Source organism: Mobula hypostoma (assembly GCF_963921235.1).
Source record: "Mobula hypostoma chromosome 24 unlocalized genomic scaffold, sMobHyp1.1 SUPER_24_unloc_1, whole genome shotgun sequence".
NCBI classification, from domain to species: Eukaryota; Metazoa; Chordata; class Chondrichthyes; order Myliobatiformes; family Myliobatidae; genus Mobula; species Mobula hypostoma.
In genome coordinates this window covers 85,318-112,753 of record NW_026948155.1, presented here as the reverse complement: position 1 = coordinate 112,753, position 27,436 = coordinate 85,318, and the positions used below count along the sequence as shown (strand labels likewise).

Below are 27,436 nucleotides of genomic sequence, written 5' to 3'. Positions count from 1 at the left end.
GTGGAGTCTCACCAGGGCCTTGTACAACTGCAGAAGGACCTCTTTGCTCCTAAACACAAAATACTTTGCAGATGCTGGGGTCAAAGCAACACTCACAACACGCTGGAGGAACTCAGCAGGTCGGGCAGCATCCATGGAAACCATCAGTCAACGTTCGCTCCTATACTCAACTCCCCTTGTTATGAAGGCCAATGTGCCATTAGCTTTCTTCACTGCCTAACTGAGAGTAAAAATGAGGTGCATAGCAGGTACAGGCAAGTAGAACAAATGAGGTGCTTATGGAGTGTAAGAAATGCAAGAGAACACTTAAGAAAAAAATCAAGAGGGCTAAAAGATGGAATGAGGTTGCCCTCACATTTAAACTAAAGGAGAACCCAAAAGATTCTACATAAGTCTTAAGAGCAAAAGGATTGCAGGGACATGCAAACTTGATTTCAATGTTTAAGAGAAGTTTGGAAAGATACATGGATAGTAGGCGATGGTTCCTGTGTAGGTCAATGGGAGTAGGTAGTTTAAATGGTTTTGGCGTGGATTAGATAGTAGTAGTAGTAGTAGTAGTAGTAGTAGTAGTAGTCATACTTTATGATCCCAGGGGAAATTGGTTTTCGTTACAGTTGCACCATAAATAATAAATAGTAATAGAACCATAAATAGTTAAATAGTAATATGTAAATTATGCCAGTAAATTATGAAATAAGTCCAGGACCAGCCTATCGGCTCAGGGTGTCTGACCCTCCAAGGGAGGAGTTGTAAAGTTTGATGGACACAGGCAGGAATGACTTCCTATGACGCTCTGTGCTGCATCTCGGAGGAATGAGTCTCTGGCTGAATGTACTCCTGTGCCCACCCAGTACATTATGTAGTGGATGGGAGACATTGTCCAAGATGGCATGCAACTTAGACAGCATCCTCTTTTCAGACACCACCGTGAGAGAGTCCAGTTCCATCCCTACAAGATGGGTCAAAGGGCCTGTTTTTGTGCTGTACTTCTCTATGACTTTGATAAAATTGGTACTCTGGAAGATCAGAATGGTAATCCATGTGTGGAGCCAAAAGAGATGAGGGAGAATTTAAGTTAATTTTTTGCATCATTATTCACTCAGGGAATGGACATAGTCAATAGAAATGAGATAAAGCAGCATCAGCTTAATGGATCCTATACAGATCACAAAGGAGGTGGTGTTTACTGTCCTGAGACAATTAGGGTGGATCAATCCACAGGGCTTGACAAGGGATCAGTGCTGAGTCCTTTGTTGTTTGTCATCTATATCAATAATCTGGATAGTAATGTAGTTAACCGAATTTGCGGATGACACCAAGATTAGGGGTGTAGTAGACAGTGAGGAAGACTATCATGGCTTGCCAAGGGATCTGCATCAGCTGGAAAAAGGGGCTGAAAAATGGCTGATGGAACTTAACGCAGACAAGTGCAAGGTTTTGCACTTTGGTAGGGTCAACTAGGGTCAGTCTTACACAGTTAACGGTAGGGCACTGAGGAGTATGGTAGAACAAAGGGATCTGGGAATACTGGTCCATAATTCATTGAAAGTGGCACTGGGAGTAGATACGGTACAGAAAGCCTTTGGCACATTGGCCTTATAAATCGAAGTAATGAGTACAGGAGTTGGGATGTTATGTTGAAGTTGTATAAGATGTTGATGAGGCCTAATTTGGTGTATTGTGTATAGTTTTGGTCACCTACCTACAGAACATATGTAAACAAGATTGAAAGAGTAGAGAGAAACTTACCAGGATGTTGCTGGGTTTGAAGGACCCGAGCTACAAGTAAAGGTTGAATAGGTTAGGACTTTATTCCTTGGAACACAGAAGATTACGAGGAGTTTTGATAGAGGTATACAGTATTATGAGGGGTGTAGATAGGGTAATGCAAGCAGGCTTTTTCCACTGAGGTTGAGTGGGTCTACAACTAGAGGTCATGGGTTAAGAGTGAAAGGTGAAATGTTTAAGGGAAACATTAGAGGAAAAGTCTTCACTTTGACGGTCATGAGAGTGTGGAACGAGCTGTCAGCACAAGAGGTGCATACAAGCTCGATTTCAACGTTTAAAAGGTACATGGCTGATAAGGTATTGAGGACTATGGTTTCGGTACAGGATGCTAGGAGTAGGCAGTCTAAATGGTTCGGCACTGACTAGATGGGCCAACGGCCTGTTTCTCTACTGTACTTTTCTATGACTCTATGAGGAGAAGAGTTAAAAATGGAGTCAGATGGGGAATGGAAAAGGACAGCAGGGGATGGGGAGAAATTACCGGAAGTTGGAGAAATAAATGTTCATATTGTCAGGTTGAAGGCTACACAAATGGAATATAAGGTGTTGATCCTCCAACAGCTTGATCGTGGAGGTACAGGAGACCATGGATCAACATGTCAGAATGGGAATGGGAAGTGGAATTCCACTTCCACTGTTGGCCACCGGGTTTCACCGATGCAGAATAGGCCACACTGGGAACAATGAATACAACAGATGGTGTTGAATAATACATTTATACATATTCACATTGCTGTCCTAAACTTAAAAAAAACATTTTACTTTTCGGACAGGCAAATTAATTACACAGAAAAGTAGAACACTGTTCAGGCCATTCAACTCATCAGGCCATCAAAGGATATGGTGATAAGGCACATGTATGGAGTTGAGTCGGATCCAGGATCAGCCAAAATGGAATGGTGCAGCAGACTCGATGGGCTGAATGGCCTCATTCTGCTCCTATGTCATCATGATCTTATGTTGTGCTGATCTTGATGCCAATTTATACTAAATGTCCTTTCTCTACATATCACTCTATCTCTCCATTTCCTTCCTATCTCCTGTATGTGTTTATCCAAAAGCCTTATGAACTCCACCAAACGGTGCTTCCACCACTAACCTTGGTGATTTCTACCCTGGGGAAAAGATTCTATCTATTTACCCTGTCTATTCTTCTCATCTTTTTAAAAACTCTATCCAGTCTCCCCTCAGCCACCAGTGCCCCAGGAAGAACAACAGACTTTTGTCCAACCTTTCCTTATACCTCATATCCTCTAAACCAGATAGCATCCTGGTAAACATCTTCTGCACCCTTTCCATTCTCCATTGCCTCCTGTAATGGGGTGATCAGTACTGCACATACTTACTCAACCATCTGGAATTCATTCCAAACAATTTCTTTCTAAATTTTTCCCAGGTATTTGCCTGTTTCTTCTTTTTGAGAAGATTTGCTCCACACCCTCTTCACAGCGAAACTTACTGATATCACACTACCTATTTCAGCTTGCAGTTAATAAACACTATAAATGCTTTTCTCTCAAAGATATCTAATTTCTAAGCAAAGCAGCCCAGATTTTCTATTCTCAACTGAATTTACAGATTTTGTCAGGCTCCTGGCTTCTCAAGGCACTGAAATGTCTCCATTTTTTGGCAACAGGTTACTGTGTTCAGGCCCTGCTTGTCTGCACTGTCTCATTTGTAACTGTAGATTAATAGTACCTTGGTTAAGGTTGGTACCATCAGCCTGGACTCATTCCTTCATGTTCACCAAAAGGCTTATTCTCTTCTACTGTGCAAGTTTCCCTCAACATTGTTCAACTCCCTACAAGCTTGACTGACATTAACTCCTCCACCAGAGAAATGTGATTGCAAAGTCATCTACAAAACATACTGCAGCAACTCAGCTACCTCCCAAACCCATGATTTCAACTTCCACCTTAAATATACCCACTGACTTAAAAGATCATAAGACCATAAGACATAGGAGCAGAATTAGGCCATGTGACACATCAAGACTGCTCCGCCATTCAATCGTGGCTGATCCTCTTCTTCTATCTCCTCTTCAACCCTAGTTCCTGGCCTTCTCCCCGTAACCTTTGATGCCATGTCCAATGAAGAACCAAGCAATCTCTGCCTTAAATACAGCCAACGACCTGGCCTCCACAGCTGCATGTGGTAACAAATTCCACAATTCACCACCCTTTGGTGAAATAAATTTCTCTGCTTCTCTGTTTTGAAAGGACGCCCTTCTGTCCTGAGGCTGTGCCCTCTTGTCCTAGACTCTCCCACCATGGGAAACACATGATTTCCACATCTACTCTGTCTGGGCCTTCCAACATTTGAAAGGTTTCAAAGAGATCCCCCTCGTCCTTCTGAATTCCAGCGAGTACAGACCCAGAGCCATCAAATGTTCCTCGTATAATAACGCTTTCATTCTTGGAATCATCCTTGTGAACCTCCTCTGGACCCTATCCAATGCCAGCACATCTTTTCTAAGATGATGAGCTCAAAATTGTTCACAATACTCAAGGTGAGGCCTCACCAGTATCTTATAAAGCCTCAGCATTACATCCTTGCTCTTGTATTCTAGACCTCTTGAAATGATTGGTAACCTGGCATTTGCCCTCCTTCCCACCAACTCAACCTGCAAGTTAACTTTCAGGGTATTCTGCACAAGCACTCCCAAGTCCCTCTGCATCTCAGATTCCTGGATTTTCTCCCCGTTCAGAAAATAGTCCGCACATTGATTTCTACTTTCAAATGCATGAGCATGCATTTTCCAACATTGTATTTTATTTGCTGCTTTCTTGCCCATTCTCCCAATCTATCTAAGTCCTTCTGCATCCTACCTGTTTTCTTAACCTCCTACCTGCCCCTCACCAATCTTCGTATCATCTGCAATCTTGGAAACCAAGCCATCTATTCCATCATCTTAATCACTTATATACAGCATTAAAAGAAGTGGTCCCAACACCGACCCCTGCGGAACATCACTAGTCACTGGCAGCCAACCAGAAAAGACCCTTTTGTCCCCCCACTCGCTGCATCCTATCAATCAGCCAATGCTCTAACCATGTTAGTAACTTCCTTGTAATAACATGGGCTCTTAACTTGGTAAGCAGCCTCATGTGTAGCAGCTTGTCAAAGGCCTTCTGAAAGTCCAAATATACAACATCCATTACATCCCCTTTATCTATCCTGCTTGTAATCTTCTGAAAGAATTCCAACAGTTTTTCAGGAAGAATCTTCCCTGAAGGAAACCATGCTGACTTTGTCCTATCTTGTCCTGTGTCACCAAGTACTCCATCACCTCATCCTTAACAATTGACTTTAACATCTTACCAACCACTGAGGTTAGGCTAACAGGTCTATAATTTCCTTTCTGCTGCCTTCCTCCTTTCTTAAAGAGTGGAATGACATTTGCAATTTTCAAGTCCTCTGGCACCATGCCAGAGTCCAATGATTTTTGTAAGATCATTCTAATGCTACCACAATCTCTAATGCTGCCTCTCTTAGAAGCCTCCAGGTGACTTATGTAATTTTAGGTCTTTCAGCTTTTTGAGCACCTTCTCTCTTGTAACAGTAACTGCAGCCACTTCTACATCAGGCATGCTAGTGTCTTCCACAGTGAAGACCAATGCAAAATATTCATTTAGTTTATCTGCCTTCCCCTTGTCCCCCGTTATTATTTCTCCTGCCTCTTTTCCAGTGGTCCTATATTACTCTCATTTCTCTTATTTTTAACATACCTGAAAAAACTTTTACTATTCACTTTGATAATATTTGCCAGCCTGCTTTCATATTTCATCTTTTCCCTTCTAATGATTTTTTAGTTGCTCTCTATAGGTTTTTAAAAACTTCCCAGTCCTCCATCTTCCCACTAATTTTTGCTTTGTTTTATACCCTCTCTTTTGCTTTTACAATAGCTTTGACTTCCCTTGTCAGCCATGATTGCACTATTTTACCATTTGAGTATTTCTTCATGTTTGGAATATACACGTCCAGCACCTTTCTCATTTTTCCCAGAAAAACATCCATTGCCACTCTGCTGACATCCATGCCTCCACCGTAGTCTGTGGCAGAGCATTCCAAAGATTAACTACTCTCTGATGAAAAAGAATCCTCTTATATCTCTGTTCTAAAAGGCTGCCCCATCAATTTTGAGGCTGTTCTGTATAATCCACGCCCCCCCCCCACATAGGAAACATCCTCTCCACATCTTCCCAGTCTAGTCCTTTTAAAATTTGGTGTTTCAATGAGATCCCCACACATTTTTCTAAAATCCACTGAGTACAGGCCCAAAGCTGCCAAATATTTGTTATATGTTAACCCCTTCATTCCTGGAATCATCCTCAGGACCTCCTCTGGACTCTCTCCAATGATAAAAATATCCTTTCTGAGATATGGGACCCAAAACACCTGACAATACTCCAGGTGTGGCCTGACTAGTGTCATATAAAGGCTCAGCATTACCTCCTTTCTTTTATATTCTATTCCCCTTGATATAAATGCCAACATTTCATTTGCCTTCTTTACCACAGACTCAGGCTGTAAATTAACCTTCTGGGAGTCCTGCACAAGGACTAAGTCCCTCTGCACCTCTGATATTTGAACCACCTCCCTAGTTGGATAATAGTCTGCACTATTGTTCCTTTTACTAAAATACATCATACATTTCCCAACACCATATTCTATCTGTCACAGTTTTGCCCATTCTTCCACTTTGTCTAAGTCCTGCTGCAATCACATTGCTTCCTCAGCACTACCTACCCCTCCACCTATCTTTGTATCTTTCACAAAATCATTGACAAACAATGTGAGAAGTAGCAGTCCCTGAGGACCACCACGAGTCACTGGCAACCAACCAAAAAAGGCCCCTTTTATTCCCAGTCACTGTCTTCTGCCTGTCAGCTATTCCTCTATCCATGCCAGTATCTTTCCTGTAACAGCATAGGATTTTATCTTGTTAAGCAGCCTACGTGAGGCACCTTATCAAATGCCTTATGAAAATGAGATACACTGCCTCTCCTTTGTCCACCCTGCTTGTTATTGCCTCCATGAACCCTAGCAAATTTGTCAGGCAAGATTTCCTTTAACAGAAAACATGCTGACTTTGACTTATTTTATCATTAGTCTCCAAGTACTCCAAAACTTCGTCTTTAGTAATGGACTCCAACATTTTCCTAACCACTGATGTTGGGCTAACTGGCCTATAATTTCCTTTCTTTTGCCTTCTTCCCTTCTTAAAAAATGGAGTGACATTTGCAATCTTCCCATCCTCCAGGACCATGCTAGAATCAAGTGATTCCTGAAAGATCATGACCAATACCCTCGTTATCTATTTAGCAACCTCTCCCAGGACTGGAACGTCGTCCATCTGGTCCAGGTGACTTATCCACCTTAAGACCTTTGAGTTTGCCTGGCACTTTTTCCTTTGTAATTGCATTGGCACTCACTCCTGCTTCCTGACACTCATGGACCTCTGGCACACTGCTAGTGTCTTCCACAGTGAAGACTGGTGCAAAGTACTCATTAAATTCATCTGCTATTTCTTTGTTCCCCATTACTACCTCACCAGCACCATTTTCTCATGGTCCAATATCAACTCTCACCTCCCTTTTGATCTTTATATAATTGAAAAAACCTTTGGTATCCTGCTTTATATTATTGGCGAGCCTGCCATCATATTTTATCTTTTCCCTTCTTGTAGCTTTTTTAGTTGCCTTTTGTTGAATTTTAAAAGCTTCCCAATGATCCGACTTCCTACTCACTTTTGTTACCTTATATGACCTGTCCTTAGCTTTTATAGAACATAGAACATAGAATGTACAGCACATTACAGGCCCTTCAGCCCACAATGTTGTGCCGACCCTCAAACCCTGGCTCCCATATAACCCCCCCGCCCACCTTAAATTCCTCCATATACTTGTCTAGTAGTCTCTTAAACTTTACGAGTGTATCTGCCTCCACCACTGACTCAGGCAGTGCATTCCCTGCACCAACCACTCTCTGAGTGAAAAAACTTCCTCTAATATCCCCCTTGAACATTCCCACCCCTTACCTTAAAGCGATGTCCTCTTGTATTGAACACTGGTGCCCTGGGAAAAAGGCGCTGGCTATCCACTCTATCTATTCCGCTTATTATCTTGTACACCTCTTTCGTGTCTCCTGTCATCCTCCTTCTCTCCAAAGAGTAAAGCCCTAGCTCCCTTAATCTCTGATCATAATGCATAATCTCTAACCCAGGCAGCATCCTGGTAAATCTCCTCTGTACCCTTTCCAATGCTTCCACATCCTTCCTATAGTGAGGCGACCAGAACTGGACACAATACTCCAAGTGTGGCCTAACCAGAGTTTTATAGAGCTGCATCATTACATTGTGACTCTTAAACTCTATTTCTCGACTTATGAAAGCTAACACCCCATAAGCTTTCTTAACTACCCTAGCTACCTGTGAGGCAACTTTCAGGGATCTGTGGATATGTACCCCCAGATCCCTCTGCTCCTCCACACTACCAAGTATCTTGCCATTTACTTTGTACTCTGCCTTGGAGTTTGTCCTTCCAAAGTGTACCACCTCACACTTCTCCAGGTTGAACTCCATCTGCCACTTCTCAGCCCACTTCTGCATCCTATCAATGTCTCTCTGCAATCTTTGACAATCCTCTACACTATCTACAACACCACCAACCTTTGTGTCGTCTGCAAAGTTGCCAACCCACCCTTCTACCCCCACATCCAAGTTGTTAATAAAAATCACGAAAAGTAGGGGACCCAGAACACATCCTTGTGGGACACCACTAGTCACAATCCTCCAATCTGAATGTACTCCCTCCACCACCATCCTCTGCCTTCTGCAGGCAAGCCAATTCTGAATCCACTTGGCCAAACTTCCCTGGATCCCATGCCTTCTGACTTTCTGAATAAGCCTACCATGTGGAACCTTGTCAAATGCCTTACTAAAGTCCATATAGATCACATCCACTGCACTACCCTCATCTATATGCCTGGCCACCTCCTCAAGGAACTCTATCAGGCTTGTTAGACACGATCTGCCCTTCACAAAGCTATGCTGAATCTCCCTGATCAGACCATGAATCTCTAAATGCCCATAGATCCTGTCTCTAAGAATCTTTTCCAACAGCTTTCCCACCACAGACGTAAGGCTCACTGGTCTATAATTACCCGGACTATCCCTACTACCTTTTTTGAACAAGGGGACAACATTCACCTCCCTCCAATCCTCTGGTACCATTCCAGTGGACAACGGGACAACGAGGACATAAAGATCCAAGCCAGAGGCTCTGCAATCTCTTCCCTCACCTCATGGAGCAGCCTGGGGAATATTCTGTTAGGCCCCGGGGACTTATCTGTCCTAATGTATTTTAACAACACCAGCACCTCCTCTCCCTTAATATCAACATGCTCCAGAACATCAACCTCACTCATATTGTCCTCACCATCATCAAGTTCCCTCTGATTGGTGAATACTGAAGAGAGGTATTCATTGAGGATTTTGTTCACTTCCGCAGCCGCCAGGCACATCTTCCCACCTTTATCTCTAATCGGTCCTACCTTCACTCCTGTCATCGTTTTGTTCTTCACATAATTGAAGAATGCCTTGGGGTTTTCCTTTACCCTGCTTGCCAAGGCCTTCTCATGCCCCCTTCTTGCTCTTCTCAGCCCCTTCTTAAGCTCCTTTCTTGCTTCCCTATTTTCCTCAATAGACCCATATGATCCTTGCTTCCTAAACCTCATGTATGCTGCCTTCTTCCACCTGACTAGATTTTCCACCTTACTTGTCTCCCACGGTTCCTCACCCTACCATTCTTTATCTTCTTCACTGGGACAAATTTATCCCTAACATCCTGCAAGAAATCTCTAAACATCGACCACATGTCCATAGTACATTTCCCTGCAAAAACATCATCCCAATTCACACCCGCAAGTTCTAGCCTTATAGCCTCATAATTTGCCCTTCCCCAATTAAAATTTTTCCTGTCCTCTCTGATTCTATCCTTTTCCATGATAATGTTAAAGGCCAGGGAGCGGTGGTCACTGTCCCCCAGATGCTCACCCACTGAGAGATCTGTGACCTGACCCAGTTCATTACCTAGTACTAGATCTAGTATGGCTTTCCCCCTGGTCGTCCTGTCCACATACTGTGACAGGAATCTGTCCTGGACACACTTAACAAACTCTGCCCCATCTAAACCCTTGGAACTAATCAGGTGCCAATTAATATTAGGGAAGTTAAAGTCACCCATGATAACAACCATGTTATTTTTGCACCTATCCAAAATCTGCCTCCCAATCTGCTCCTCTGTATCCCTGCTGCTATCAGGGGGCCTATAGAATACCCCCAATAGAGTACCTGCTCCCTTCCTGTTCCTGACTTCCACCCATACTGACTCAAAAGACTATCCTGCTACATTACCCACCCTTTCTGCAACTGTAATAGTATCCCTGACCAGCAATGCCACCTCGCATCCCCTTTCCCCCCCTCTCTATCCCTTTTTAATGCACTGAAATCCAGGAATATTGAGAATCCATTCCTGCCCTGGTGCCAGCCAAGTCTCTGTAATGGCCACTACATCATAATTCCATGTATGTATCCAAGCTCTCAGTTCATCACCTTTGTTCCTGATGCTTCTTGCATTGAGGCACACACATTTCAGCCCTTCTATCTTACTACCTTTACACTGTTCATTTTGCTTCTGTTTCCTCAACGCCTCTTTATATGTTAGATCTGGCTTTACTCCATGCACTTCTTTCACTGCTCTATCGCTCCGGGTCCCATCCCCCTTACAAATTAGTTTAAACTCTCCCGAACTATGCAGTCCTTAACTTCCCTCGTCAGCCACGGTTGCCTACTCCTGCCACTTGAGAACTTCTTCCTCTGTGGCACATATCTATCTTTTGACTTGTGAACTATTCCTGAGAAACTTCAGCCACCTCTGCTTTTCCGTCATCCCTGCCAGTATCCTCCTCCAATCCACCTTGGCAAGCTTCTCTCTGATACCTCTGTAATTCCCTTTATTCCATTGTGATGACTTGGATGAAGAGGTGGAAGGGTGGGTTAGTAAATTTGTGGATGACGTGAAGCTTGCTGGAGTTGTGATTGTGTAGAAGGTTGTCGGATACAACAGGACGTCGGCAGGATGCAGAATTGGCAGATGGAGTTCAACACGGAAAATGTGAAGTAATTCACTTTTTTGGAAGGTCAAATTTGAAGGCAGAATACAAGAGTAATAAGAGGTGTTGAGGAAGCGGGAGATCTTGGGGTCCATGTCCATAAATCCCTCAAATTGCCACAGTTGATCAGGTTTTTAAAAAGGTATATTGTGTGTTGGCCTTCATTAGTCAGGGGACTAAGATGAAGAGCTATGAGGTAATGTTGCAGTTCTATAAAAGTCTGGTTAAACCACACTTGGAGCATTGTGCTCAGTTCTGATTGCCTCATTATATGAAGGATGTGAAAGCTTTAGAGACGGTGCAGGGGAGATTTACCAGGATGCTGCCTGGATTACAGAGCCAATCTTATGAGCATGGGTTGAGTGAACCAATGTTTTTCTCTTTGGAGCAAAGGAGGATGAGGGACAACTTGATAGAGGTGTACAAGGTGATAAAAAGACATGGATCGACTGAATAGCTAGAGACTTTTTTTTACACACGGTGGTAAGGGCTAATATGAAGTGACATAATTTTAAGGTGATTGGAGAAAAGTAAAGGGGATGTCAGAGGTAAGTTTTTTCTCCCCGCACAAAGTGTAGTGGGTTCATGGAACACCCTACAGGAGCGGTGGTAAAGGCAAATAGATGAAGGACATTTAAGAAACTCTTAGAAAGGCACATGAATGATAAAAAGGGCCATCTCAGAAGGAATGGGTAGATTAATCTCAGAGCAGGTTAAAAGGTCAGCACAATATTGTAGGCCAAAGAGACTGCACTGTTTATTCAATATTCTGTTTTTCTAGACAGAGAACAATTAAGGAAATTAATGTGGCATTGTGTGAGAAGTCATGTTTGATAAAATTTTCTGGAGTGGCAAATGGATTTATATATTGGTAAGTTTATTTAGTTAGAGGAATAGAGGCAAGATTCTGTGGATGCGATAGAGACAACTCGATGGTATCTTACCTCCCTGGTGCCAGGGTCAGATATGTCTTGTGTCGGGTCCATGGTATTCTTAACGGGAAGAGTGAGCAAGCAGAAGTCTTTGTACATATTGGCATGATAGACTTGGAAAGAAAAGGTGAGGAGGTCCTGAGGAGAGATTTTGGGAGCTAGGTAGAATGCTGAAAAGCAGGAACACCAGGTTAGCAATCTCTGGATTGCTGCTAGCACATGCACAAATGAGGGTAAGAACTGGAGCATTTGGCAGATAAATATGTGGCTGGAGTACAGGTGCAGGGGGGCAGGGTTCAGATTTCTGGATTATTGGGATCTCTTCTGAGGAAGGCATGACCTATGCAAAAGGGATGGGTTACACCAGAACCAGAAGGGGACCAATATCCTGCTGGGCAGATTTGCTGGAGCTATTTGGGAGGGTTTAAACAAATTTGGCAGGGAGATGGAAACTGGAGTGAGTTACAATGTACAAAAGGGATGAGTTGCAATGTAAAAGTTGACAAAATCAAAAAGGGTGATGAAAGCATATTTGAATGCACACAGTATACAGAATAAGGTAGATGAACTTGTTAAGAGATTGGCATCTAAAAAATAACATCTAAGCGTACTCATTGTATCGCAAGGAGATCAGGTAGTCAGATGGGTTGGTATGGCTCTGTTGGTAAAAAATGAAATCAAATCCTTGGAAAGAGAAAGTGTCAGGAAGTGTGTGGTGATCAAAGAAATAAAAAGGTAGACGATGTTCTAAATGGAAAGAAAATTTTTTAAAAAGTCTGCAGTACAAATGGACTTGGAGGTACTCATTTAGGATACCCTAAAGGTTAATTTGCAGGTTGAGTGGGTGGTGAGAAAGGCAAATGCAATTTTAGTATTCATTATGCAAGTATGAGAATATAAAATCAAAGATGTAACTGAGTGACACACAAAATGCTGGAGGAACTCAGAAAAGAGTACAGTCAATCATTTGGGCTGAGGTCCTTCATCAGGACTGGAGAAAAAGTCATAGTAAGAGGCTTTAGCTCTTCGAGACTTCACTGAAGAGAAGCATCATTAACAAAACAGAAAAGCTCTAGGTTATATAAAAGTTGCTGGTGAACGCAGCAGGCCAGGCAGCATCTCTAGGAAGAGGTGCAGTCGACGTTTCAGGCCGAGACCCTTCGTCCTGACGAAGGGTCTTGGCCTGAAATGTCGACTGCACCTCTTCCTAGAGATGCTGCCTGGCCTGCTGCGTTCACCAGCAACTTTTATGTGTGTTGCTTGAATTTCCAGCATCTGCAGAATTCCTGTTTGAGCTCTAGGTTATGTTTTTTTTTCCTTCCCTTCTTTATATTTGTTCTGCTAGACCAATATACATATCAGGCAGGATAGTTGAATGCTCCTTTTGCAGAATATGGGAAGGCAGGAAGACTTCCAGTGACCTGGAGATAGACTGAAACATCAAGGCAAACGCGGAAGTTGAATGCCAGATGTCCGCCTTTTTACTGCTGGGTATTGTTCTGCTGCCAAAGAGGGGAGACTGTCTTTTGATCACTGGAGGATTGCTCTGCCAGCAGAGAGAGGAGACTGTCTTTTGATCACTGGTGGGATTGCTTGCTGCCAGAGAAGGAGAGGCCCGCCATTGTGCCCGGAGACCACTACACAGGTTTTTCTGCATTTTGGATATGGACTTGGACAGTCTATAAGGCTTTTTCAGTCTTATAGATTTTTTATATTCTGTGTTTTTCATCTGACCTTTCTCATTTTTGTGTGTGCAGGGGCTGGGGGATTTGGGGGTCAATGTGCCTGTCCCATTTTTGTTCATTTTCTGTGAGAGGAGGAGGGATTTGGGGTACATGCTGCAATTCTTTTCTTTCTTGGTTTCATGGCTATCTGGAGAAGAATTTCAGAGTTGTACACTTTGATAATAAATTAACCTTTGAACCTTTAAAACTTTCAACCCTGACAACTACAACTGCAAGAAGTGCATCCAGCTGCGGATTCTAACAATCTGCGTTAAGGAGTTGGAGCTGGAACTGGATGAACTCCGGATCATTCGGGAAGCTGAAGGGATGATAGACAGGACATATAGAGAGGTAGTTACACCCAAGGTGCAGGACACAGGAAACTGGCTGAGACTCAGTAAGGGGAAAGGAATTAAACAGCCAGTGCCGATGGCCCCTCAACAACATGTATACCGCCTTGGATACTGTTGGGGAAGATGACCTAACAGAAAAAAGTCACAGCGGTCAGGTCTCTTGCACTGAGCCTGCCTCTGTGAATCAGAAGGGAAGGGGAGAGAAGAGGCACACTGTGGTGATGGGGGATTCATTAGTTAGGGGAATGGACAGGAGGTTCTGTGAGTGAGATCAAGATTCCCAGATGGTAGGTTGTCTTCTGGATGCCAGGGTCCAGGACATCTTGGATCAGGTCCTCAGCATTCTTAAGTAGGAAGCTTAACAGCCGGAGGTTGTGGTCTATGACAGGGTTCTGCATTGGGAGTTCAGGGAGTTAGGTGCTAAGTTAAAGAACAGGACCTCCAGGGTTGTGATCTCAAGATTGCTACCCGTGCCAGGTGCTAGTGAGGCCAGGACAAGGAAGATTATACAGTTTAACACGTGGCTAGAAGGTGGTGTAGGATGTAAAGCATAAGATTTTTGGATCATGGGACGACTCTCTTCCAGGGAAGGTGGGATAGAAGGGATAATTTGCACCTGAACTGGAGGGGGTTTAATACCTTAGCAGGAAGATTTGTTAATGCTAAACAGTGGAGCTTAAACAGGAGTTACAGAGTGATGGGAACCAGACTGCCAGAACATTTAGTGGAGAGGTTGGTAAGACCAAGTCAGGAATCAAAAGGTTGAGCGTGGTGCATACATTTCAATGCACGAAGTATCATAGGAAAGGCAGATGAACTCAAGACATGGATCAACAACTGGAATTACGATATTGTAGCCATTGGTTGCAAGAAGGGCACTGCTGGCAGCTCGATATCCAGGGGTTCCGTAGTTTTAAACATGACAATGTGCAAGGGATTAAAGGTGGAGGGGTGGCATTACTAGTTAGGGGAAATGTCACGGCAGTGCTCCATCAGGACAGGCTAGAGAACTCGACTAGTGAGGCATTATGGGTGGAACTGAGAAATAAGAAAGGTATGACCACGGTATTAAGACCATAAGACATAGGAGCAGAATTAGGCCATTCAGCCCATCGAATTTTCTCTGTCATTCCATCATGACTGATCCCGGATCCCACTCAACCCCATACACCTGCCTGCTTGGCATATATTTTGATGCCCTGATCAATCAGGAAATGATCCACTTCCGCCTTAAATATACGTACGGACTTGGCCTCCACCGCAATCTGAAACAGAGCATTCCACAGCTTCATCACTCTCTGGCTAACAAAATTCCTCCTTAACGGGGCTATATTACAGACCACCCAATAGTCCTAGGGACTTAGAGCAACAAATTTGTAAAGAAACATTAAAAACCTACAGCACAATACAGGTCCTTCGGCTGACAATGCTGTACTTACCTTAGAAATTACCTAAGGTTACCCATAGCCCTCTATTTTTCTAAGCTCCACGTACCTATCCAGGAGTCTCTCAAAAGACCCTATCGTATCCGCCTCCACCACCGTTGCCGGTAGCCCATTCCATGCACTTACCACTCTCTGAGTAAAAAAAAAATTACCCCTGACATCTCTCTGTACTTATTTCCAAGCAACTTAGAACTGTGCCCTTTTGTATAAGCCATTTCAGCCCTGGGGAAAAGCCCCTGACTATCCATACGATCAATGCCTCTCATCATCTCATACGCCTCTATCAGGTCACCTCTCATCCTCTGTTGTTCCAAGGAGAAAAGGACACGTTCACTCAACCTATTCTCATAAGCCATGCTCCTCAATCCAGGCAACATCCTCGTTAATCTCTTCTGCACTCTTTGTATAGTTTCCACATCCTTCCTGTATGAGGTGACCAGAACTGAGCACAGTACTTCAAGTGGTGTCTGACCAGGGTCCTATATAGCTGTTTCAATATCTCTCGGCTCTTGAATTCAATCCCACAATTGATGAAGGTCAATGCACCGTATGCCTTCTTAACCACAGAGTCAACCTGTGTAGCAACTTTGAGTGTTCTGTGGACTCGGACCCCAAGATCCCTCTGATCCTTCACACTGCCAAGAGTCTTACCATTAATACTATATTCTGCCATCATATTTGACCTACTAAAATGAACCACCTCACACTTATCTGGGTTGAACTCCATCTGCCACTTCTCAGCCCAGTTTTGCATCCCATTGATGTCCCGCTGTAACCTCTGACAGCCCTGCACAGTATCCACAACACCCCCAAACTTTGTGTCATCAGCAAATTTACTAACCCATCCCTCCACTTCCTCATCCAGGTCACTTATAAAAATCTCGAAGAGAAGGGTCCCAGAACAGATCCTTGAGATCACTGGTTGCTGACCTCCATGCAGAATATGACTCATCTACAACCACTCTTTGCCTTCTGAGGGCAAGACAATTCTGGTTCCACAAAGCAAGGTCCCCTTGGATCCCATGCCTCCTTACTTTCTCAATAAGCCTTGCATGGGGTACCTTATCAAATGCCTTGCTGAAATCTATATACACTACATCTACTACGCTACCTTCATCAATGTGTTTAGTCACATCCCCAAAAAATTCAATCAGACTCGTAAGGCGTGGCCTGCCTTTGACAAAGCCATGCTGACTATTCCTAATCATATCATGCCTCTCCAAATGTTTATAAATCCTGCCTCTCAGGATCTTCTCCATCAACTTACCAACCACTGAAGTAAGACTCACTGGACTATAATTTGCTGGGCTATCTCTACTCCCTTTCTTGAATAAGGGAACAACATCTGCAAACCTCCAATCCTCCAGAACTTGATGATGCAAAAATCACTGCCAGAGGCTCAGCAATCTCCTCTCTCACGTCCCACAGTAGCCTGGGGTTTATCTTGTCCGGTCCTGGTGACTTATCCAACTTGGTGCTTTCTAAAAGCTCCATCACATCCCCTTTCTTACTGTCTATATGCTCAAGCTTTTCAGTGTGCTGTAAAAGATTCTTACAATCACCAAGATCCTTTTCTGTCGTAAATACTGAAGCAAAGTATTCATTAAGTACCCCCACTACCTCTTCCGGTTCCATATCCACTTTTCCACTGTCACACTTGACTCGTCCTATTCTCTCATGTCTTATCCTCTTCATGTACTTGTAGAATGCTCTGGGGTTTGCCTTAATCCTGCTTGCCAAAGGCCTTCTCATGGCCCCTTCTGGCTCTCCTAATTTTATTCTTAAGCTCCTTCCTGCTAGCCTCATCATTCTCTAGCTCGCTATCATTACCTAGTTTTTTGAACCTTTCATAAGCTTTTCTTTTCTTCTTGACTAGATTTTCAACAGCCTTTCTACACCATGGTTCCTGTACCCTGTCTCATTGGAACGCACCTATACAGAACACCACACAAGTATCCCCTGAACATTTGGCACATTTCTGCCATACATTTCCCTGAGAACATCTTTTCTCAATTTATGCTTCCAAGTTCCTGCCTGATAGCTTCATATTTCCCCTTTACTTCAATTAAACATCTTCCTAACTTGTCTGTTCCTATCTCTCTCCAATGCTATGGTAATGGAGATAGAATTGTGATCACTATCTCCAAAATGCTCTCCCACTGAGAGACCTGATACCTGACCAGGTTCATTTCCCAATACCAAATCTAGTGCAGCCTCTCCTCTTGTAGGCTTATCTACATATTGTGTCGAGAAATCTTTCTGAACACACCTAACAAACTCCACCCCATCTAAACCCCTTGCCCTTGGGAGATGCCAGTCAATATTTGGGAAACTAAAATCCCCTATCATGACAACCCTGTTGTAATAAGACCATTGTAGAAGGGCTTCCTATCTGCTCCTCAATGTCCCTGTTACTATTGGGTGGTCTATAAAAAACACACAGTAGAGTTATTGACCACTTCCTGTTCCTAACTTCTACCCACAGAGACTCAGTCGACAATCCCTCCATGAATTCCTCCTTTTCTGCAGCCGTGACACTATCTCTGATCAGCAGTGCCACGCTCCCACCTCTTTTGCCTCCCTCCCTGTCCCTTCTGAAACATCTAAAGCCTGGCACTCTAAGTAGCCATTCCTGCCCCTGAGCCATCCAAGTCTCTGTAATGGCCACAACATCATAGCTCCAAGTATTGATCTACACTCCAAGCTCATCCGCCTTGTTCATGATACTCCTTGCATTAAAATAGACACATCTCAAACCATCAGTCTGAGTGCATCCCTTCTCTATCATCCTCCCTCTCACACTGCCTGCAAGCATTCTCTATTTGTAAAGAGATCACAGACTGTTGCAAGAAACACAAGGTTGTTACAGTAAGTGATTTTAACTTTCCACATATTGACTGGAATTCCCATACTGTAAAAGTACTAAATGGGATAGAGTTTGTCAAATGTGTTCAGGAAAGTTTCCTTCAACAACATATAGAAATCCCAACAAGAGCATGTATAACACTTGATCTTCTGTTTGTGAATCAGACAGGGCAGGTGACAGAAGTTTGTGTCGGGAAACGTTTGCATCTGGTGACCACAATGGCATTAGTTCAAAGTAAATCTACAAAAAGACAGGTCTGGTCTACAGGTTGAGATTCTAATTTGAGAAAGGTCAATTCTGATGGTCTGGCAAGTATGGATTAGGACAGGATGTTTTCTGGCAAACCTGTACTTGCAAAGTGGGAAGCCTTCAAAAATTAAAATTTGAGAGTATGAAACTCGTATCTGCCTGTCAAAATAAAAGGTAAAGATAACAAGAGTAGGGAACCTTGGTTTTCAAGAGATATTGAAGTCCTGGTTAAAAGAAAAAAAAATAAAGGAGGTGCCCAGCAGATATTGACAGGTAGGAAATAATGAGATTCTGATGGAGTACAAGGAAAGAAAGCAAGAAGGCTTAAAAAAGGCATGAAGTTGCTCTCACAGATGAGGTGATGGAGAATCCTGAGGGAGTCTACAGTTATGTTCGGAGCAAGAGGATTGCAAGGGACAAGAAGCAATCATTGTGGAGCCAAAACAGATGGGGGAGATCTTAAATAATTTTTTTTAATTTGTATTTACTCAGGAGACAGTTACAGAGTTTACAGAGGGGAAGCAAAGTAGCATCAACTTCATGGACCCTGTACAGATTGCAGAGGAAGAGAAATTTGCTACCCTGAGGCAAATCAGGGTGGATCAATCCCTTGGGCCTATCAAGGTGCTCCCTCGGACTCTACGGGAGGCAAGTGCAGAAATTGCCTGGGCCCTAGCAGAGGTATTTAAAACATCCTTAGCAACAGGAGTGGTACCAGAGGATTGGAGGATAGCCAACGTTGGTCCACTGTTTAAAAAGGCTCCTAACAGGTCGTCCGTCAGCCTCCAGTGCCAACATACCATGCCTACTACTTACTAAACATAACGCTAACACATACATTTTTGGAATGCAAGAGGAAACCACTAATCCTTACTGATCTGATTTGATGCCATTGGTACATTACACTGATGCATATATAACAAGTATAGTTAATCTTTAATCTTTATCTGTTCCTGTTTCTAAAGATGCTGCCCGACCTGCTGTGCATTTACCATATTTGCAGTCCATTCGATCAATGTCTCTTATCATCTTGTATACCTCTTGTTCTCCTTGCTCCAAAGAGAAAAGTTTGAGCTTGCTCAACCTTTCCTCATAAGTCATGCTCTTTAATCCAGGCAGCATCCTGGCTCCGAACTCTCTCCAACATTTCAAACACTTTATTGTTTTAAAATTTATTTAGTTCACTCTTGTTAACTTGAAAGACTATGACGCTGGAAAATGTGAGATATAACTGGTTGAAAACTTCATGTTGCGAGACGTAAATATCACCAACAATTGGTCCTGGTCCAGCCTCTGTGAAGCTGTGGCCAAGAAAGCACGCCAGTGTCTATATTTCTTCAGAAGGTTTACTCTTGGCAGTGTGGAGGATCAGAGGGATCTTGGGGTCCGAGTCCATAGGGAACTCAAAGCAGCTGTGCACGTTGACTCTGTGGTTAAGAAGGCGTACGGTGTATTGGCCTTCTTCAATTGTGGAATTGAATTTAGGAGCCGAGAGGTAATTTTGCAGCTATATAGGACCCTGGTCAGACCCCACTTGGAGTACTGTGCTCAGTTCTGGTCGCCTCACTACAGGAAGGATGTGGAAGCCATAGAAACTGTGCAGAGGAGATTTACAAGGATGTTGTCTGGATTGGGGAGCATTCCTTATCAGAATAGGTTGAGTGAACTCAGCCTTTTCTCCTTGAAGCGACGGAGGATGAGAGGTGACCTGATAGAGGTGTATAAGATGATGAGAGGCATTGATTGTGTGGATAGTCAGAGGCTTTTTCCCAGGGCTGAAATAGAACATAGAACATAGAATAGTACAGCACAGTACAGGCCCTTCGGCCCTCAGTGTTGTGCCGACCCTCAAACCCTGCCTCCCATATAAGCCCCCACCTTAGATTCCTCCATATACCTGTCTAGTAGTCTCTTAAACTTCACTAGTGTATCTGCCCCCACCACTGACTCAGGCAGTGCCTTCCACGCACCAACCACTCTGAGTGAAAAACCTTCCTCTAATATCCCCCTTGAACTTCCCACCCCTTACCTTAAAGCCATGTCCTCTTGTATTGAGCAGTGGTGCCCTGGGGAAGAGGCACTGGCTATCCATTCTATCTATTCCTCTTATTATCTTGTACACCTCTATCATGTCTCCTCTCATCCTCCTTCTCTCCAAAGAGTAAAGCCCTAGCTCCCTTAATCTCTGATCATAATGCATACTTTCTAAACCTGGCAGCATCCTGGTAAATCTCCTCTGTACCCTTTCCAATGCTTCCACATCCTTCCTGTAGTGAGGTGACCAGAACTGGACACAATACCCCAAGTGTGGCCTAACCAGAGTTTTATAGAGCTGCATCATTACATCGCGAATCTTAAACTCTATCCCTCGACTTATGAACGCTAACACCCCATAAGCTTTCTTAACTACCCTATCCACCTGTGAGGCAACTTTCAGGGATCTGTGGACATGTACCCTGAGATCCCTCTGCTCCTCCACACTACCAAGTATCCTGCCATTTATTTTGTACTCTGCCTTGGAGTTTGTCCTTCCAAAGTGTACCACCTCACACTTCTCCAGGTTGAACTCCATCTGCCACTTCTCAGCCCACTTCTGCATCCTATCAATGTCTCTCTGCAATCTTTGACAATCCTCTACACAATCTACAACACCACCAAATGGTTGCCACAAGAAGACACAGGTTTAAGATGCTGGGGAGTAGTTACAGAGGAGATGTCAGGGGTAAGTTTTTTTACTCAGAGAGTGGTGAGTGCGTCGAATGGGCTGCCGGCAACGGTGGTGGAGGCGGATACGATCTGGTCTTTTAAGAGACTTTTAGATAGGTACATGGAGTTTAGTAAAATAGAGGGCTATAGGTAAGCGTAGTAATTTCTAAGGTAGGGAGATGTTCGGCACAACTCTTGTGGGCCGAAGGGCCTGGATTGTGCTGTAGGTTTTCTATGTTTCTAAACAAAAACCAGGAAATTATAGACCAGTGAATCTGACATCAGTTGTGGGAATGTTATTAGAAGGTAGTTTAAGAGACCAGCTATATAAGTATTTGGATAGACATGGACTGATTAAGGATAGTCAGCATGGCTTTGTGTGTGGAAGGTAATGTCTAACCAATCTTATAGAGTTTTTCAAGGAAGTTACCAGGAAAGTGGATGAAGGCAAGGCAGTGGATGTTGTCTACATGGCCTTTAGCACAGCATTTGACAAGCTCCCGCATGGGAGGCTAGTCAAAAGATTCAACCATTTGGCATTCAAGATGCGGTAGTAAATTGGATTAGATATTGGCTTTGTGGGAGAAGCCATAGAGTGGTAGCAGAGGGATGCCTCTCTGACAGGAGGCCTGTGACTGGTGGTATGTCACAAGGACTGGCACTGTGTCCTTTGTTGTTCGAAATCTACATCAATAATCTGGATGATACTGGATCATCAAATTTGAGAATGACACCAAGATTAGGAGTGTAGTGGACAGTGAGGAAGGCCACCACAACTTGCCGAGGGATCTGATTCAGCTAGAAAAATGGGTTGAAAAATGGTAGATGGAACTTAAAGCAGAGAAGTGCAAGGTTTTGCACTTTGGTAGGACCAACCAGGGTAGATCTTGCACAGTTAACAGTAGGGCACTGAGAAGTGTGGTAGAACAAACGAATTTGGAAATACAGGTTATAATTCATTGAAAGTGGTGTCACAGGTAGATAGAGTCGTAAAGAAAGTTTTTGGCACATTGGCCTTCTTAAATCAATGTATTGAGTACAGAATATGGGATTTTAAAATGCAAACAACAGGAATTCTGCAGATGCTGGAAATTCAAGCAACACACAAAGTTGCTGTAATAGTAAGGTTAGGATTAGTGCGGAAGGAGTGGAGAGCAGAGCGTTCCGAAGGAGTGAGGTTGGAATGGGAACAAAGTGCGGTGAAGTCGAGACGGTTGATGTCCCGTCAGCAGTTAGCGATAAAGAGATCCAGAGCAGGCAGAAGACCAGAGCGGGGTGTGCATGAAGAAGAGGAGGGTTGAAGACGGGAGAAGGGGTCATCGGTGGGGGTGGAAGAGTCCTTGCCGAAGAAGTAGGCTCAGAGACAGAGACGGCGGAAGAAGAGTTCTGCATCATGGCAAACACGGATGATAGTAAGGTTAGGATTAGTGCGGAGGGAGTGGAGAGCAGAGCGTTCCGAAGGAGTGAGGTCCTGACGAAGGGTCTTGGCCTGAAACGTTGACTGTACCTCTTCCTAAAGATACTGCCTGGCCTGCTGCGTTCACCAGCAACTTTGATGTGTGTTGACAGAATATGGGATATTACGTTGAAGTTGTATAAGACATTGGTGAAATCTGTTTTGGAGTATTGTGTGCAGTTTTGGTTACCTACCTACAGGAAAGATGTAAATAAGGATGAAAGAGTAGTGAAAAAATTTACAAGGCTGTTGCCAGATCTGAGGACCTGAGTTATAAGGAAAGATTTAATAAGTTACAACTGTATTCCTTAGAATGGCAGAAGATTCATGAACAACAGAGGGTTGCCCATTAGCATGGTCAGACTGAGGGAAAGCCTGGCTGAGCAGTCATCCCAATCTGCTTGGGAAATAGTAAGAGAACCGAGAAAGCAGGGGTTGGGAGGAGGACGAGAGAAGGATATTAGGAAGAGACTGTGAGTTCTCCAAAGACAGTCCTCACCTCCTCCAGAAGAGCCATAAGGTTTGGCTAACTTTAAAAGTGCTGATAAACTAAACGGAAGCAAAAATAGACGGTGATATACCCATCTCAAGAAATACGTATTATAATGTGGATTTTATATTACTCAATTTTTTTTATTCATTCATTCACTCCTTTTCCCCCAACTAAATGAGAATATATACGTGGGAGATATACACAGGGAAATCATTTCTGTGTAATGGATATAGATTTTTTTTAACTTACTTTTATAGGTACTGCAGCAGGGGCCCTCAACTCACAGGTAGGAGGGGCTATCCCCCATGGCTAGACGTTTCTTCTAGCTCAACCCAGGTTCATCTAGAGACCCCAGCCTTGGAATCACACCTTCGTTACCTTTTTTTTTATTATTCGCATTTCTTGGCTCTTACTTGTCCAGGGAGTAGATTGATTAAGTTATATTCTGTAAATTTTAATGATATACTAACAGATGAACACACATGGCTAAGGACAAAGTAAAATTCATTTCTTTTAATGTCAATGGGCTGTTAAATCCAATCAAACACAGTAAAATTCTATCAAAAATGAAAAAAAGAACAAGCCCATGTAGTATATTTACAGGAAACTCACAAGTGATAATGAGCATGGAAAATTAAAGAGAATGGGCTTCACTAATTTGTTTTTCTCCTCATAAAAATCAGGACCTAGAAGAGTAGTTGCTATTCTCATCTCAAGCAAGCTAAATTTTGAAAAAGTATTCAAAATGGGAGATGAGGGCAGATATATTCTGGTAAGGGGGAATATAAACGGAAATCCAGTTACTTTACTGAATATATACGCACCCTCAGGAAGTGATATTAGTTTCCTCCGGAAAATTACTAATATTATGGTAATGGAAACAGAAGGTCTCTTGATATTTGGGGGAGACTTAAATTTACAATCACAACCAAAGTTAGACTCTTCCAATAGAAAAACTTATGAAACAAAGTCCTGACATATGTAAGTTAACACTCTTTTTGAGAATGTTGATCTAATTGATATATGGAGGAACCTTTTCCCCAACAGAAGGGATTACACTCATTATTCTTCCCCCCAATCCATATATACAAGAATAGACTATTTCATAACATTTGGAAAAGATAGAGACAAAATAAACACCTGTGGAATTGGGACAATAGATGTAAGTGACCATGCACCTATATATTTATCTGTTGATTTTGACCTACAACCAAAGAATACTATTTGGAAACTAAATTCAAGTCTACTCAATGATCCCTATTTTAAGGAACAAATTAAAAAAGAAATTGATCTTTACTTAGAATTCAATGATAATGGAGAGGTTTCACCTCCCATTCTATGGAATACTCTGAAGGCTGTCTTAAGAGGGAAAATTATAGCGATATCTTCATATAAGAAAAAATTAAGGAATAAAACATTAGAGGAATTACAAAATAAGCTTAAGGAACTAGAAAAAAACACAAATTGAGTTTGCACAGGATACACTACAGGAAATTCAAAAAATTAGGAATGAAATTAATAGTGTGTCTACAGAAGAAATTGGAAAAAAGTTAATGTTTCTGAAACAGAGACACTATGAAAGTGGATCTAAATCTATGAAAATACTGGCGTGGAAACTGAGAAAAAAATAGCAGAAAATACAATTCATAGAATTAGGATCCAAGAACAAAGGTGATAAAAAAATAAGCTAAGTGAAGTTCAAGAAGTTTTTGACATGTTTGACAAAACTCTATATTCCAAAGTTCCAGGGGGAAGCATAACCCAAATTGACAGCTTAAATTCTTTAGAGTTACTCACTTTAAGCACAGAACAAAATAGAACGATGGCTGCTGACATAACTGAAGCTGAACTAAAAACTGCAATTAGTAGGCTTAAATTAAGCAAGCCACCAGGATCAGATGGATATATGGCAGAGTGGTATAAAGAATTTAAAAATGAGTTAATTCCTGTTTTACTCCCTACACTAAACTGGGCTCTAAGAAAGGCGCAAATGCCACCCAGCCTGAAGGAGGTGATAAGCTCAGCTATACCGAAAGAAGGCAAGGATAAAATGGAGTGTGGGTCATTTAGACCAATATCTGTTCTTAACGTGGATTATAAAATATTTACCTACATCATGGCCAAATGATTAGAGGAGTTTCTACCCACACTGATACATAATGATCAGACAGGTTTTATACAACATCACCAAACACAAGACAATATACAAAGGACACTTCATATTATGGATCATGTAAAAAAATGAAATTGAAGCAATAGTGATAAGCGTGGACGCTGAAAAGGCATTTGATTCAGTTAATTTGAATTCTCTTTACAGAGTTTTACATAGACTTGGTCTACATGACACAATTATTAAAACTATACAGGCACTATATGACAATCCTACTGCCAGGATTAAAATCAATGGATATTTATCTAATAGTTTTACCCTAGAAAGGGGCATGAGACAGGGTTGTGCATGGTCACCACTACTCTTCGCATTATATCTGGAACCATTAGCTCAGTACATCAGACAAAATGAAGGTATCGGAGAATTACTATTAGAGGGACAGAGCATAAATTGGCTTGTTACGCGGATGACATTTTGAACTATCTAGGGCAGCCAACATACTCTTTACCTAAGTTGATGCAATCCTTTGAACAATATGGCCAATTATCTGGATACAAGATCAACATAGATAAAACCCAACTACCTTCATATAACTATAGCCCACCATGAGAAATTGAAGACAGATATCCTTGGGCATGGCAAACAGAGTCTGTCAAATAGCCTATATATAAAAAATTAAGGAAGATATAACAAGATGGAACCTAATTCCTTTTCTTGGTCTCAGTTCAAGGATTGAATCTATTAAAATGAATATACTGCCCAGACTACTATATCTCTTTCAGACCCTACCAATAGAGATTAACCAAAATCAATTCAATGAATGGAACAAGATGCTATCAAGGTATATATGGCAAGGTAAAAGGCCTAGAGTTTGTCTCAGAACTTTGCAATTAGCCAAGGAAAAAGGGAGGATGGGGCCTACCTTCTCTTAGAGATCATTATTTTGCAGCGCAGTTGAGAGCTGTGATACGCTGGTGCAACCCATCATATGGCACTTAGTGGAAAAACATTGAGAAGATACTTTCCATCCCCATACAGGCAATTTTGGCTGATACAACCTACAAAGTTACATAAATACTATTGATAACCCGTGCGTGAAATGGACGCTTAAAATATGGCAAATGATAATAAAAGAATATAAACTAGAGAGAGAGAGATATTGCAATTCTTAAATGGTATGCATATGACTCAGATTTTACGCTGAATAAATTGGATGCTAGATTTAAGGACGGGACAGCTAAAGAAATAACAGCTATTTGCAATATAATGAAAGGAGGATCACTGTTCAGTTTTGAAATGCTCAAAAAGAAACACCTATTAGAAAAACAAGACTTTTACCGGTATTTACAGATGCGACAGTATGTTAATAGGATGGTTAAAAATATAACCAAGTACATGTCTGATAGAGCTATTTAGAAAAGCATTTAGTGTAATTCAGAGAACAGTAGTAGAATCATTTCAAGTGTGTATAAGGGTTTGTCAAATCTTAAAACACATTCGACTTCATACATTAAAACAAAACGGGAGAAGGAAGGAGGGATAGAAATATAGAAACACAGAAAATAGGTGCAGTAGGCCATTCGGCCCTTCGAGCCTGCACCGCCATTCATTACAATCATGGCTGATCATCCAACTCAGAACCCTATTACTGCCTTCTCTCCATACCCCCTGATCCCTTTAGCCACAAGGGCCATATCTAACTCCCTCTTAAATATAGTCAATGAACTGGCCTCAACTGTTTCCTGTGGCAGAGAATTCCACAGATTCACCACTCTCTGTGTGAAGAAGTTTTTCCTCATTTCGGTCCTAAAAGGCTTCCCCTTTATCCTCAAACTGTGACCCCATATTCTGGACTTTCCCAACATCGGGAACAATCTTCCTGCATCTAGCCTGTCCAATCCCTTTAGAATTTTATACATTTCAATCAGATCCCCCCTCAATCTTCTAAATTCCAGAGACTATAAGCCTAGTCGATCCAGTCTTTCATCATATGAAAGTCCTGCCATCCCAGGAATCAATCTGGTGAACCTTATTTGTACCCCCTCTATGGCAAGAATGTCTTTCCTCAGATTAGGGGACAAAAACTGCACACAATACTCTAGGTGTGGTCTCACCAAGGCCTTGTACAAATGCAGTAGAA

The 27,436-nt window shown here is 42.5% G+C and overlaps 1 protein-coding gene across 5 annotated transcripts in view; it reads right to left on the bottom strand.

The window, feature by feature from the left end:
* Positions 1-27,436, bottom strand: part of LOC134341308 (N-acetyllactosaminide beta-1,3-N-acetylglucosaminyltransferase 3-like) — a 74,654-nt gene that overhangs the window by 37,476 nt on the left and 9,742 nt on the right. For 2 of the 5 annotated variants that reach the window (XM_063039187.1, XM_063039190.1), the window contains exon 2: positions 26,219-26,354. The exons of the other annotated variants lie outside the window; for them this stretch is intronic. The gene's annotated coding sequence lies outside the window, so the exon portion shown is untranslated. The remainder of the gene's footprint in view (positions 1-26,218; positions 26,355-27,436) is intronic. 5 annotated transcript variants of the gene reach the window in all.